Source organism: Centrocercus urophasianus, unplaced genomic scaffold (genome assembly GCF_019232065.1).
Source record: "Centrocercus urophasianus isolate 14NV4802_14NV808 unplaced genomic scaffold, USGS_Curo_1.0 seq_22, whole genome shotgun sequence".
Taxonomy (NCBI): Eukaryota; Metazoa; Chordata; class Aves; order Galliformes; family Phasianidae; genus Centrocercus; species Centrocercus urophasianus.
In genome coordinates, this window is record NW_024884778.1 from 13,010,451 (window position 1) to 13,022,848 (window position 12,398).

Sequence of the window (12,398 nt, forward strand, 5' to 3'; positions counted from 1 at the left end):
CCCCTCGCCCGGCGGCCGCCTTTGTAACCGCTCAGCCCGGCGCGCCGCCCGGCCCGACTCGCCGCGGCTCGGGGAGCGCCGGAGCGCGGCGGCGGGAGCAGATGGAGCCGGAGGGTAAGGACGCGGGCAGGGGCAGGGGCGGGTAAGGAGCTCCGCCGGACCCCGCGTCCCCGGGGAGAAGTTTCCCGCCGCCTTCTCCTCGGCGGAGGCCGGGGGCGGTCGGGGGCCGCGGGGAGCGCCCGGGCGCGGGCGGCGGGGGCTCGGCGGACGGAGGCCGGCCCCCGGGCGGCCCCGCTCCAGGTGTGCGCGGCCGGAGGGCAGCGCGTCCCGCCCTCCCCCTTCCCCCGGCGGCTCCGGGCCCTCTGTCGGCCCGGGGGGGTGAGGGGGGGCGCGGGGCCGAGCGGGGCGGCCGGCGCGGCGTGGGAGCGCTGCGCTCCACTCCGCTCTTCCTCCCGCCGTGGCGCAGCGCTCGGCTGCAGGCCGGGCCGCCCCGCTCGCTCCCGCACCTTTGTTGGGCTCGTCCCGCGCTGTCCGGCGGCCGCCGAGCTGCGGCCGGGTATTTTTAGTTCTCCGAAAACCACATAAAACCGGTTCTGTGAAACTCTTCTTCGGGTAGGGCTATTATTAACCGAGGAGATCAAATTTATTTCCTGCCGATCCATATTTAGGCGTCGCGAAATGCCAAGTTTTTGCTCCGCTCTCTCCTTTTTAAATACCTTTTGGAGCTGTTAGTGCTTCTAATGTAAACCATTTCTAGTTGCAAATTGGAAAGCTCTGAGCCGTAATGGGCTGTTGCGTTGAGCTGGCTGTCTCCCCTGAGCGCTACGTTCTCGTGCAAAAAGAAAAGGAAAAAAACCCTGAAAATCCTTATGAGATTCGTGTTTAGAGAATTGGCTGCATACATCGTAGCTGTTTTTTAAACCTCGGTACCTAAGTCACATTTTCCATTCCAAATATTAAGAGTGGTTAAACTATGTTAAAGGGATACGCTCTACCTTCGTTCCTGTGCAGGCTGGGGGAACTTTAACACAAAGGAAAATGGCTCTACAGTTGGAAAGAATTGGAGGCAAACGTCTTCTTGCAGTGCCTGAAACGCAGCAGCACCAAGGAGTGAAAGAGACTATTGGCAATTGTTAGTGAGCAGAGCTGGGTTTGTTGTCCACACAGAGAAGTGGGCACAATGCAGATGGAATATGTACTGGTCAACACACTGATAAAAGTGTTTTTTATGCTCGTTATAAGGTGCGTATTTTAGTTTCCATCCTGTTTGTGAGGATGCTGTATTTACACAGATGATACTTTAACCAGGAGAGCTGTGGTTGTAACATCATGGGCTGACATGAGCAAGCTGGTTTTGTTTGTATTTCTTATAGCTTAATAAAGCTAGAGATAAGTGATTAAAATTAAATTGAGTTCAAAGGAAATCCTTTTGAAGAAAGAATCCGAATATTTCAAAAATGGAATTTCTTCTCTGCCGTGCTTCTTGGGTGGGTAAAGGCTGGACAAACCCCAGGAAGATGATTGTGAGTTGCAGACCTGCTGATGTTCCCCCTCTGCTCTGGCTTCAGGGACACCCAGTCTGACCTCTGGCATCTCCTGAGCAACTCGGTAGCGAGCTGCAGTGTGCTGGGTTTGCAGACGGGTCCTGCAGTGCGGACTGACACCTGCAGGAGGTGGTCTGGGATACCTGCCTTAGCAGCCTGTCTCCATTAGTTACAGAAGGAGCCAAAGGTCTCTAGTTTGATGTTGGTAGATAGGCGCTATAAATATCCCACCGTGTGCACGAACATGTAGTTTTGGTGACTGTGGTTGGCTTTGGTGAGTGAGTTATTTCTGTTTTCAAAGTTAGAGCGGCTGGAGTGTGGTGATTGGTGTCAGTGATGTCTGCAGATGCAGAGCTTGCTTGCTCTTGTGCGTTTGATCTGATGTGTCCTGCTTGTTGAGCCCAGGCTCAGTCCAGACTGGACTTCAGGAGGAAGTTGGAATCAGAGTACCTTCTGTGTGGCACCTTGCATGTCTTGCCAGAAATGAATGCAGGACCTTGTTTTTCCAGAGGAGCTCTGTGTCTTTAAAGATGGGTAGATACAAGCCCGGTATGGTATCATCCTCCACAGAGGTGGGAAGAAAGATAGGAGATGGCAGTAGGGTACCTACCTTTTCCTTAAGGAAAATCCAGTGTGGTCTGGCAGTGCCACAGGAGAGGCTGACCTGCAGAGCTCTTGTGAGTGTCTCCTGAACCACGTCACTGAAGGTTGAGGCTTGAAAGTGTTTTTGGTCTTGAAATCTGTCACGGATGTAGGAAAGGATTTTCTGTTCCAGCCAATGGAAGTGATTAATTCAACAGAGCAGTGATGGTCCTCGTGGCTTCTCATGTGGGATGAGCTTCTGTAGTGTGATCAAAGAGGAGGAAGAGTCCTAAGGCAGTAGCAGTGGGAGCAGGTTATTGGGACCCTGGGGCACCAGGAAGAAAAGCACAGGAGGTCAGAATCCAAGGTGATAACTTCTCACTTGTGCATTGTTTGCATTGCAGTATTTTCAGGATGGGCTTTGTGGCTGCTTTTTGTTTGTTTTCAGTGCAGCCCTAGGTTTTTATACTGCAAGCTCCACGATTAAGTTCTTAGTTGTTTGTTTTTGGGAAACCTTTGTTCTCAAGCAAGCTGTGTGGGATGGGGTGATCTGGAGATTGCAGCCTTCTGAAATCCTATCTAAAATTCATACATTTCCCTCTGGTTTTCAATGAAAACCAAACGGCGTCCTTGGGCTGTCCTTGGAAACGGTTCTGTCCTTCTGCATGAATCGGTTCGATGGGTGAACGCTCTTGTTCCTGACTGAAGCATAACTGCTGCTGCTGACCCTGCTGGATGGCAATGAATGTATTGCCTTCGAATTGTTTGTACCTACTTGTGATGTCGGAATCTTGTGGAGACCACCAGACAGCAGTCATGCTGGTGCAGATGGTCCTCCTTTGGTTGGTGTGCCCGCATAGTCCTTATGTGAATCAAAAGGACAACGAGTGTTAATGTAGCTGTGGTGTGATTAATGCTTTGTTTCTCTCCAGCTGTAAACTTTTCAAATGCTTATGAATAAGATTCATTTGCTTCCTCAGGCTGTTCTGTAACAATTCTGTAAACAATTTAAATATTTTTCTTTTACAAAATAGTAAAAACTTTGATTGTAAGACTATTAAAGAGAGGTGGTCGATAAAAAAAACAAGTAATAAATGCTTCTATTTTGCATGACTGATTGCAGATATTGTACTGGGGCTCTGAGTTGTTGACTATGTGAATACTAACTTACCTGAGTGCAATAAACAATGTTGTAGATTAAAAGTAGTAATAACTACTGTGGCATTTGCTTTTGTTGGCATTATCAAATTTTAATGTGAAAGTGAATGCTTTGCTTCAGAGACCTTGGTTTATGATTATTGTCTCGTGACGAATGATGGTGCTATTTGCGAAATATCTCTCCTATTCCAAATTCTCTGAACTTCCCTTTAAATGAAAAATTAACATCATTTATTTTTCAGACGCGGAAACAGAGAGAATTTGAGATAGCCTGAGATAGGGTGAACTGAAGTACAGGTGGGTGAGAGGATGGATGACAAGGGAGGTGGTGGAGCTCCTCAGCTGCTGTCCCCATGAGGTGGCCGCCATCCATCCGTGCTGCTCTCCCAACTCCAGCTCTCAGCACTCAGCTTCCTTGTTCCCCTCCCCAGCTCCCTGCTAGGCACTGAGCTCGGCTCAGCCAGACATGGCACCCCACACCTCCACCACCACGAAAATCTCCCATGAAATTGGGGCTAGATGTTTGCACATCAGCATTGCATTCTCTGCAGCCTGCGGTAATCGGGAGGCAGTCCTGGCAAGCACTGCCTGCTTTGGGGGTTATGAGGAGTGAAACCTGAGAAGGCCTTTGTTGGTGTAAGTATTGTGGAGGTGTGCTGGGGAGTGCTTGAGGGGAAGCGTTCTGCCCCTCCTTCCCAAAGAGAGCCTACAAACAGGAGGGGAATCAACTCTTTGAAATGGTTGATTGCTGCAGGACAAGGGGAAATGGTTTTAAGTTCAGGGAGGGGAGATACAGGTTGGATGTCAGGGAAGTTCTTTACAGAGAGAGCAGTGAGGTGCTGGAACAGCTGCCCAGAGAGGCTGTGGATGACCCATCCTTGGCGGTGTTCAAGGCCAGACTGGATGGGGCCCTGGGCAGCCTGGTCCAGTAGTAAATGTGGAGGTTGGTGGCCCTGCCTGTGACCGGGGGATTGGAGGTTCATGATCCTTGAGGTCCCTTCCAACCCTTGCCATTCTGTGATTCCTTCTACCCCCACTCCCCATCCCTCTTTTACAAGAGGTTTAGCGTAACCATGCTACCATATCTGCATTTTATTCTTTGCAGTGTCTTAAAATTTAATGGGTCTTTGAGTTTTATTCCTCAGTCAGTGGCTTTGCACGTTTGTACTCTGTGCTCAGCATCCTTAGGATACTGCGTGCTGTATCTCGGTGCTGGATGGCTGTGGCACCGCAGAGAAGAGCTCATGCAGGGAGTCCTGCCCTGCAGCACTGAATGGAGGCAGGGGCTGATGCTCCCTTCCGTTCCCTCCCTGGCATGGCCATTGCTTCCTATGGGCAGTATTCGCTGTGTACTTCTGTGGGAAGCACCCAGGGTGCACTGTTGTGAACTGGCTTCCCAGTAATGACAGTATTTACAGCGCGTTGCCTCTGCGGTCCCTGACCACTACCACCCAAAATACTTCCTGCTTTTTCTTCTGGTGCACTGACTGTTGTTGCTATTTTGGTCATTGTGCAAAATGCAACCCTATTTCATTTATTGGTATTTGCACTTACTTGTTTCTGGGGTTGCACTGAATTATTTGGCTTCAGTCTGTGGTGCGAGGCAGCGGGCTGGTGATGGAGCAGGCTGAGCAGTGCTGGGAAGAGGAGGAGGTTTGCTCAGCATAACTTCAGTCGTTTCACATAGGATTCCCTGTACGCTCCTTGGGGTGCTCAGAGAGGTGGTTACACAAACTCATTGCCTCCAGAAGCTGTGTTAACAGAGAGCTGAGCTGCCTGCCTCAGGGCCTGGAATGCTGCAACCCCCTTCAGGATGTCTTTGCAGGAGCATCCCTGCATGATGGCAGCAGATTGCTTCTTCCATTTGTGTTACTTGGTCAGACATGCTGGCCAGTATTGTGGTCGACTGCAATATAAAACAGTTGCCCAAGTCTAACTTTCCTTTTGCATGAATGCACTTAATGCTGCCTGAGAGACGTAGTGCACACTGGTGGGAGGAGTAGGGAAGCCTGGGCTCAGCGTGGCCGGCACCCTGAGGAGCTTGGCAGCCTTCCTGGGCTGCTCTCTGTAGCTGTGTCGTGCAGCGATTGCCTGGAGAAGGAGTTTTTCTGTCTGGTAGGAATCTGTCAGGCACTGAGACAGCCTTTGTGACTTTCTTTAGATGCTGGTGACTTTCTGGAGCACTCAGAGTTCTTAAAAGCGAGAATGGCCATTTCTAAGTTTTCGCATTGCGCGGGTTTGTACAGCGCACTGCAGTGTTAGAAGTATTGATGGCAGCGCTGGGGCGAGCTCTTGACGCTGAGTAAGAAGCTGTCATCAGGCAGTGAATGGAATAATGTACGATTCATGGTCTTCGAATCTGCTATTAGTAGTAGGAAAAGGCATTTCCTTGGATGACAGAATCTTGAAGGCGTTAACAGAGAGGGATGGAGCAGACCACAGGAAACGGCTGCGAGAGGCGGGAGACTGTTCAATGGTTTGGGTCCTCGTGAATTGCAGTACGGACAGAAATAGCGACGTGACTGAAATTACACATTAAAGGCTGAAGCTTCTCCTTTTGAAATGTAATTCCTGTGAAGTGCAGTCCTTCTGAAATTCTTTGCATTTCCTCAGAGTCTGATTTGACACATCTCAGAAATTCTTTGAGTTAATAAAGATAGAAGTACAGAGTGTCTTTATGCTGGACTGCTGAGTGATTTTTTTCATGGCATTTGCCTTTTTTCTCTCGACGAGCATTTTGAGTTGCTGAAGTATACAGAGCCACTGTGCTATGTGTAGCTATACGTGAATCTGCTGTTATTTGTGGTGCTCATTGATCTGTTTAATTAATGTGTAAGGCTGAAACACTGAGACTTTGGACTCTGGTTCAGCATTAGCCTGTTATGGGAAACCCAACCTACATCCTTTGGACGAGCACTCAGGCACAGCGTGGGTGCAGCATGCTCTTCTTTGCACATCATCGTGGCGAGCTGTATGGAGACTTGGTGCCTTTCTATTTCCAAAAGTCCAAAGAGCCAAGTAGTCCCAGTATCGTTTGGAAGGTAGAGAGACATGTAAATGTCAGAGGTTTCTCTGGCTTGTTTCAGGCTTCTGAAAAGCAGGCAGGTGTCTAACTGTAATGAAGGAATTTAACACTGGGCACTAGTTTTTTTAAACTCTTGGCCTCTCTTTATTCTTTCTTTTTGAGCTTGCAGGCTCTGAGCAGAAATTCTCTCTTGGTAACTTAACCCTGAGCAAATATTTACATTCATGAGATTCTTGCTACTTCAGCAATCGTTCTGGGCCTTGAGGTTGGAACGGGGTGAAAGTTACTGTACCAAACATTGGGGATGGGGAAAGAGAGAGGAAAGGAGGCCTGAAGAAGGTTCCAGATGTGGTTTTACCGTGCTTGGTAAGAATCACCTGCTCAGCGTATTTTGGTTGTCGCTTCACAAACATCGCAGCGTTCCACAATAATGCAGAGATACGATGTCACCTACTGCCATCCCTGCGTGTATCTGAAGGTGCTTTGAGTCTGGAATTTCACCCATATCTTCCAAAACAGTGAATGAAAATGTTAGTGTTAAACTGAAGTGAATGGAATAAAGGGACGGCTGAGGTGGAAAAGAAGGAAAAGGTAAGTAAAAGGTAAGTAAGAAAAGGGCAGGTGTCCCCATGGTGGCTGCCATCAATCCATCTGCTCATGGTTCAGTGGGTAATATTGGTGGTAGGTGAATGGTTGGACTAGATGATCCTAGAGGTTTTTTCCAACCTTTGAAATGCAGAAACCACTCAAAAAAGGAAGAAGAGAATTTGAGGAATGTACATTTGAAATTGAACCTATGGACACCAGAGAAATGAAAGAGTTATTCCACTGCGCAGAAGAATAGAGAACTGAATAAACAAGGTGAAAATGGAATTATGTATTTGTGGATTTCATCCAGACCTCTGCCTCCTATTCTTTTGTTTTCTGGATGCTGCTGTTGTCCCACAGCGTGCCCAGCGCTGCCTGCATCGGTCTGGAAAAGAGTGAGGAAGGCAGTGAGCTCGGTTCTCTCACTTGCAGAGACAGGCAGGTTCCTCAGGGTGCTTCAGGATGGCTGAGCACCAGCATAGCTTCCTCTCCGCAGCCCATCTCTGCTGTCCTCTACCTGGCATGAAAACACAAAGCCAGCACAAGCAGTGCATTGTGTTCCAGTAAGTTTGTGACAGCAGTGGGATTGTGCCCCTGCAGTCAGGTTTGTGCCGGAGCTGATGCGGTTCTGCCCAGAGCTCCTGGAACTGTGGCAGGATCTGCAGTTACTGACACTGATTAAAGGTCTGGCCCCCGGCTATAACAGCAGATAGCTACATGTTGGAACTGTTACCCTTTGCACTGAAGTAGCATATATGGTTTTTCTATTTAAATATTTTCCCTTTTTTTCCTGTTTGTGGAATATCTGCAAAGCCCTGGGTTGGGGGTGGATGAATTTGCCTAGAGGAAAATCTCAGCTTTCCAATTTCCTGCTGGAGCCAGGTGTGCCACCTCTGTGCATCGCTCGCGCTGGCTGCGGGAGTCGTTCTCTTGGTTGAAGTTTCCCATGGAGAAACAAACAGTGCTGCCTGCTGAGCCCTTCTGTATCTGTTTTATTAATCGCTATTGAAATTCTTACAGCCAGCTCCTGAGCTGTAAAAGTGCGGAGCCAAATACGGAAGTTGAGGGCGAACAACAGCCCCTTGCTATTATGCACTTCAGAAATTAATTTCTTAAAAGTATCTTCAACTTCAGCAAATACATGTCTAGCCATTCCTAGTTTTCTAATGAAGTGTTCACAAGCGACCAGCCAGGGGAAGGTAAATTTTCCTTAGAATGAAAAACTGGTAATAAAAGCCTGCCTCATCCCTGGAATGGCTGGAATTGGGTATTTGGTCGGAGTTAGAGCTGCTTGGTTTTGATGATTGTGCAGTCAGAGGAGTTGCTTCACATGGAATGCAGAACAGATGCTCTTCTATTCACTTGAAAGAGAAGACAGAGACAGTTTTTTAATGTGTGTTTTCCAGACCATGGAAATCCTAAGAGTTATTTTAAAAATTGCTCATCTTCTTGTGAGGACAAAGAATCTGCACAAGTGAATTTTGAGGCTAAAGGATCTGTTTTGTTAATCTTTGTTTTTGTCCAGTGTTTGTGCTCTGCCAGTGGCCACAGCCACGGTATCCTTGGGGAGTAGGGTCCACCATTGGTGTTCGCAGGATGCAGAGACATCAGAAGAGCTTGTTGCCTTCATTTCTGGGTTGGCTCTGATTTGTTAGTTTGATTGTTCTTGGCAAGCAGAAATCACCTGAGTGGTTCCCCTGCTCAAACTCTTAAAACGTTGTATTTTGGCAACAAACATGAGGAGGTGGGGAATGTTCAGCCCGGCTGCTGTGTGCACCAGCAGAGTACTGCATTTTGAATCCTAATTGACTCTCACAAATAAGAAACCTGCAGGTAAGTCACCTTCAACTGCAGCACAGCATGTACTGTTTTGATGGCTCCTTTTTCTTCCTCTTCTCCTTGCTCAGCTGGGTTACAAAGAAAACCACTGCCAAAAATAGAGCGTGACTGTGTTAAGTAGTGAACTGTGGTAATAGGACCTCCGTAAGGTATTGTCTTGTTTTATGTTCAGTGGGGGGTTGGAGACCCAGAAGCCAAAGATGGTGTCTGTAATTTGGAAATGATGTGGTGAAATATGCTTTAAGATGACAGCACAGGCTGCTTTTAAGCATTGCTCTTTGTTTTCTGCTACATCCGCTTTTGCACATACATTGCTCAGGTCTCTCAGGCCCAGGTATCAGCTGCTAAGAGCTTGCTCCAGGTTGTCCAGACACATGAGGTTGCATGCCTTCACCTCCTGATTCACTCCATAAGCTTCATTGGATGACACTCAAATCCTGTTGATTTTTCTGAGCTTTCCTGTTCACCTCGTTGTCCCGCTCCAGGCCAGCTGAGTTACCCTTGTTTGCTGCTGGAGGAGAACCGTCCACCTTCCACGAGTTTTTTCCATTTCCTTCTGTTCCAGGTCTGTTACCTCTCCTCTCCCCACATGGTTCTGTAGTACTGTTGTTCTTCAGGATATTTGTGCTGGAATCTTTTTCCAAGATGTGTTTTTTGTGCAGCATCTGCTTGGCTGGCGGTATGTCTTAAACATTCATAAGCTGCTACAGTGATGGGCAAACATGATGTTGATCTGCATATCCGACCGGTGACCAGATTGCAAAAATGCATGTTGGTGCTTACAGCCTTTTAAAACTTTAGGGTTTAGATCGGAAGTTCACTGTTTAAGTGGCTCATTTGCACACAGTGCATTAACTGCATCTTCGTGCTGCCGCTTCGCCTGGCTTCCTTTTTTCCCCAGAATTTAAGTTCCTCTATCTTGCCATGGAAAAAAAAAAGCTTTATTTGTTAAGTCAGACTGCTGAGCATGGAGACCGTGGGTGTAGCATGCAGAGCCCTGGGTGTGGTGATACGATAAGCAGCGAGGCCGGTCATCGCTGTCATTCCATAGAAGTGCACATCATATGTGAAATCCCTCAGGGGCTGTCAGAGGAGGCACTGGTGCTGAAAACTGATGGTGGCTTCAAGCAGTGGGGAAAAGAGATGAAGCTCCATCTAATAGGCGTTTAGTTCATTAATAGGTATTTTGTATTGATCTAACTTCTGAAGTGGATTAAGGATTTCTAAATGGCGCATGCCGTAGTTTTAAGATTGCTGTGAATGCATCATTTGTACCAAAAGCCTGAAAATACTTTTCTTTGGAATATAATTTCAGTTTATTGAGTTTTTTTAGCATTGGTTAGGATTTGCAAAAACAGCACAAACATATAAGGGGAGCAGTTCAAATGTAACTCGATTCTGTAACTTCCATCATGGCTTTAGATTTGAAAAATCTAGTGGTGGAAAAAGTGTGCAAACATGCTCAAAATGAATGTCAGACCTTCAAATCCAAATCATTACTTTTCAGTCTGGCATAATAATGCAGAAGACTGTCACTTCACTTACAGCAAACTATGCTGAGTGCTCTGGGTTTTTTTTGGCTTTTCAGCAACTTTGGTGTCAAAAGACACGGCCTGAAGGAATATTACATATTTACCCCCGATGCTTCTGCAGCCAGATAGTGAGGGGAGGTCACACGTAAAGGGATTAACAGGGGATGGAGCAAGATAAAGCCTTGTCTCAACAGCCTGAGTAGGCAGTACTTTAAGTGGGGATTGATTCCTCCTGGATGTCTTTTAATGGCAGGACCAGAGCTGATCCGCCATATCGCATGCCTGTAAAGCAAAAGAATCTGTCTGACAAACACTAATGGAAAAGGGAGTCTTGGCTGGAAATAGTGGTGGTGAAGTTCAAGTTACCGTTGGGTTTATGTGCAGAGTTCTGTTTTAAATGCTGCTTCTTTACGTGTTTCTGGCTGGTGCTGCGGTTGGATAATCAGTTCATGGAAATGTTTATAGTAAGTTAATGTAATTTCTGCTGCTTATTGTGTCAAGAATAAAAGATGTAATTGATTAGATTTTTCTTCATAAAGGGTGTAGCCAACAAGTTTGATTTTCGGTGTTGGAAATGTGCAGAAACTGGATGTAGATGATGTTTTCTTGGTTTGGTCCTGTCTTTTTGGTTCTCAGTACTGTAAAAAGTGCTGTTGTGCCTTTAGCTGACACACTGCCTATGAATTTGTCCCCTTTCCCTGCACCCAGCTGGCCTTTTTGAATGGTATGTGATCCAGATTCTTTATTTAAACTTGCTGGTGTTGCTGATGTGATTAAACTGCAGTGTCTGAATTTTTCTCTCTTTCCATCTTGATAAACCTATTTTTAAGAACCCCATGCTGGACCTCACAATTGCAGGATTTGAGCAAGTTTGTTTAAGCAAAAAACCAACAAAAACTGGAAGTCTGTAATTTTTCTGTATTGTTATTTTTTCGTTTATTTAATGGCAGTCTTGATAAAGTCTGATTTATGGAGGGTTTGTAGCACAGACACTGCTGTGGATTTCTGCAAGCAGAATTTTCGAGGGGCTGAGGAGTGTTTGTAGCAGTTAGACAATGACAGCGTTTGGTGCTGTGCCCTGGCTGAAATGCACAGCACACGGTGTGGGGATACTGAGGTACGTGTCCTGCTTGGAGCTGGGCTCAGTGGGTCAGCGCTGCTGCTTGCTGTTCTGTTGCACCGTTGAATCTGTGCTCCACGTAGCCCAAATTCAAGGGCTAAAATCATGTTCAGTGCATCTTCAAGTTTTTGTTGATATTTGAAATGAATCCCTTAGTTTTCTCTTAATTTATTTAATTGCAGCACCATCCCTTCTTGAGAGCTGTCATGATAGTGACTTCCTTCCAGGCTGAGGATGTTTCTTCAGTACTGGCAGATCTGCTCTAAACACTTGGTGCAATCCAGCAGACCCGTGCTCCATCCAGCAAACCTGTTTCCGAATCCTTTCAAGGCACAGTAACTCATCCAGAACGTTAATGCAAACACCTTCACTTTCTTCCTGCCCTCATACGCTGATACACCGCTCATGTAAAAATAACTGGTTGTGTTTAAATCTGAACAGCTGCTTCCTTTTGCACGTCTCCAAGTTTAGAAGCTCTCCTAAAGCTCTCTTTTGAGAAGTGGAGATGCTTGGGGCCTGGCTGTTTGGGCCTGAATGCTCAAAGTGTGCTGAAGTGTGGCCAGAGTAGCTGAGGGTCTGCTGCATGGGAGGATGGCTACGTCTCTGTTGCCCATAGTTGTGCTGGGGGGCTGTTGCTGTGTTGGTTGGTTTGCTTGCTTTTAGGGGGCCTTTGAAAATAGCATAATCTGTTGTAGCTATAATAGAGTTCATGGTGTACATGTTGCCAGAACCTTGGATGGATTTGTTATGAGAAAACAAATGTTATCCCCTGAATTCAGATTAGCTAACCACTATTAAGTGAGGATATATGGCGTTTGTAGGCTTGGGCATGCCACAGTCACATCTCATCTAGCCAGGAGTATTCAGAATTGTGAATCACTCTGCTTTCTGCACAGTCATCTTTAACTTCATGGGTTTTAGGATGGCACCTCAAAAACAAGCACAAGCCTCCTAATGTTGTTATCAGCTTAGTTAGTACTGAGCAGACCCTGTACAACAGAGCATAAAAT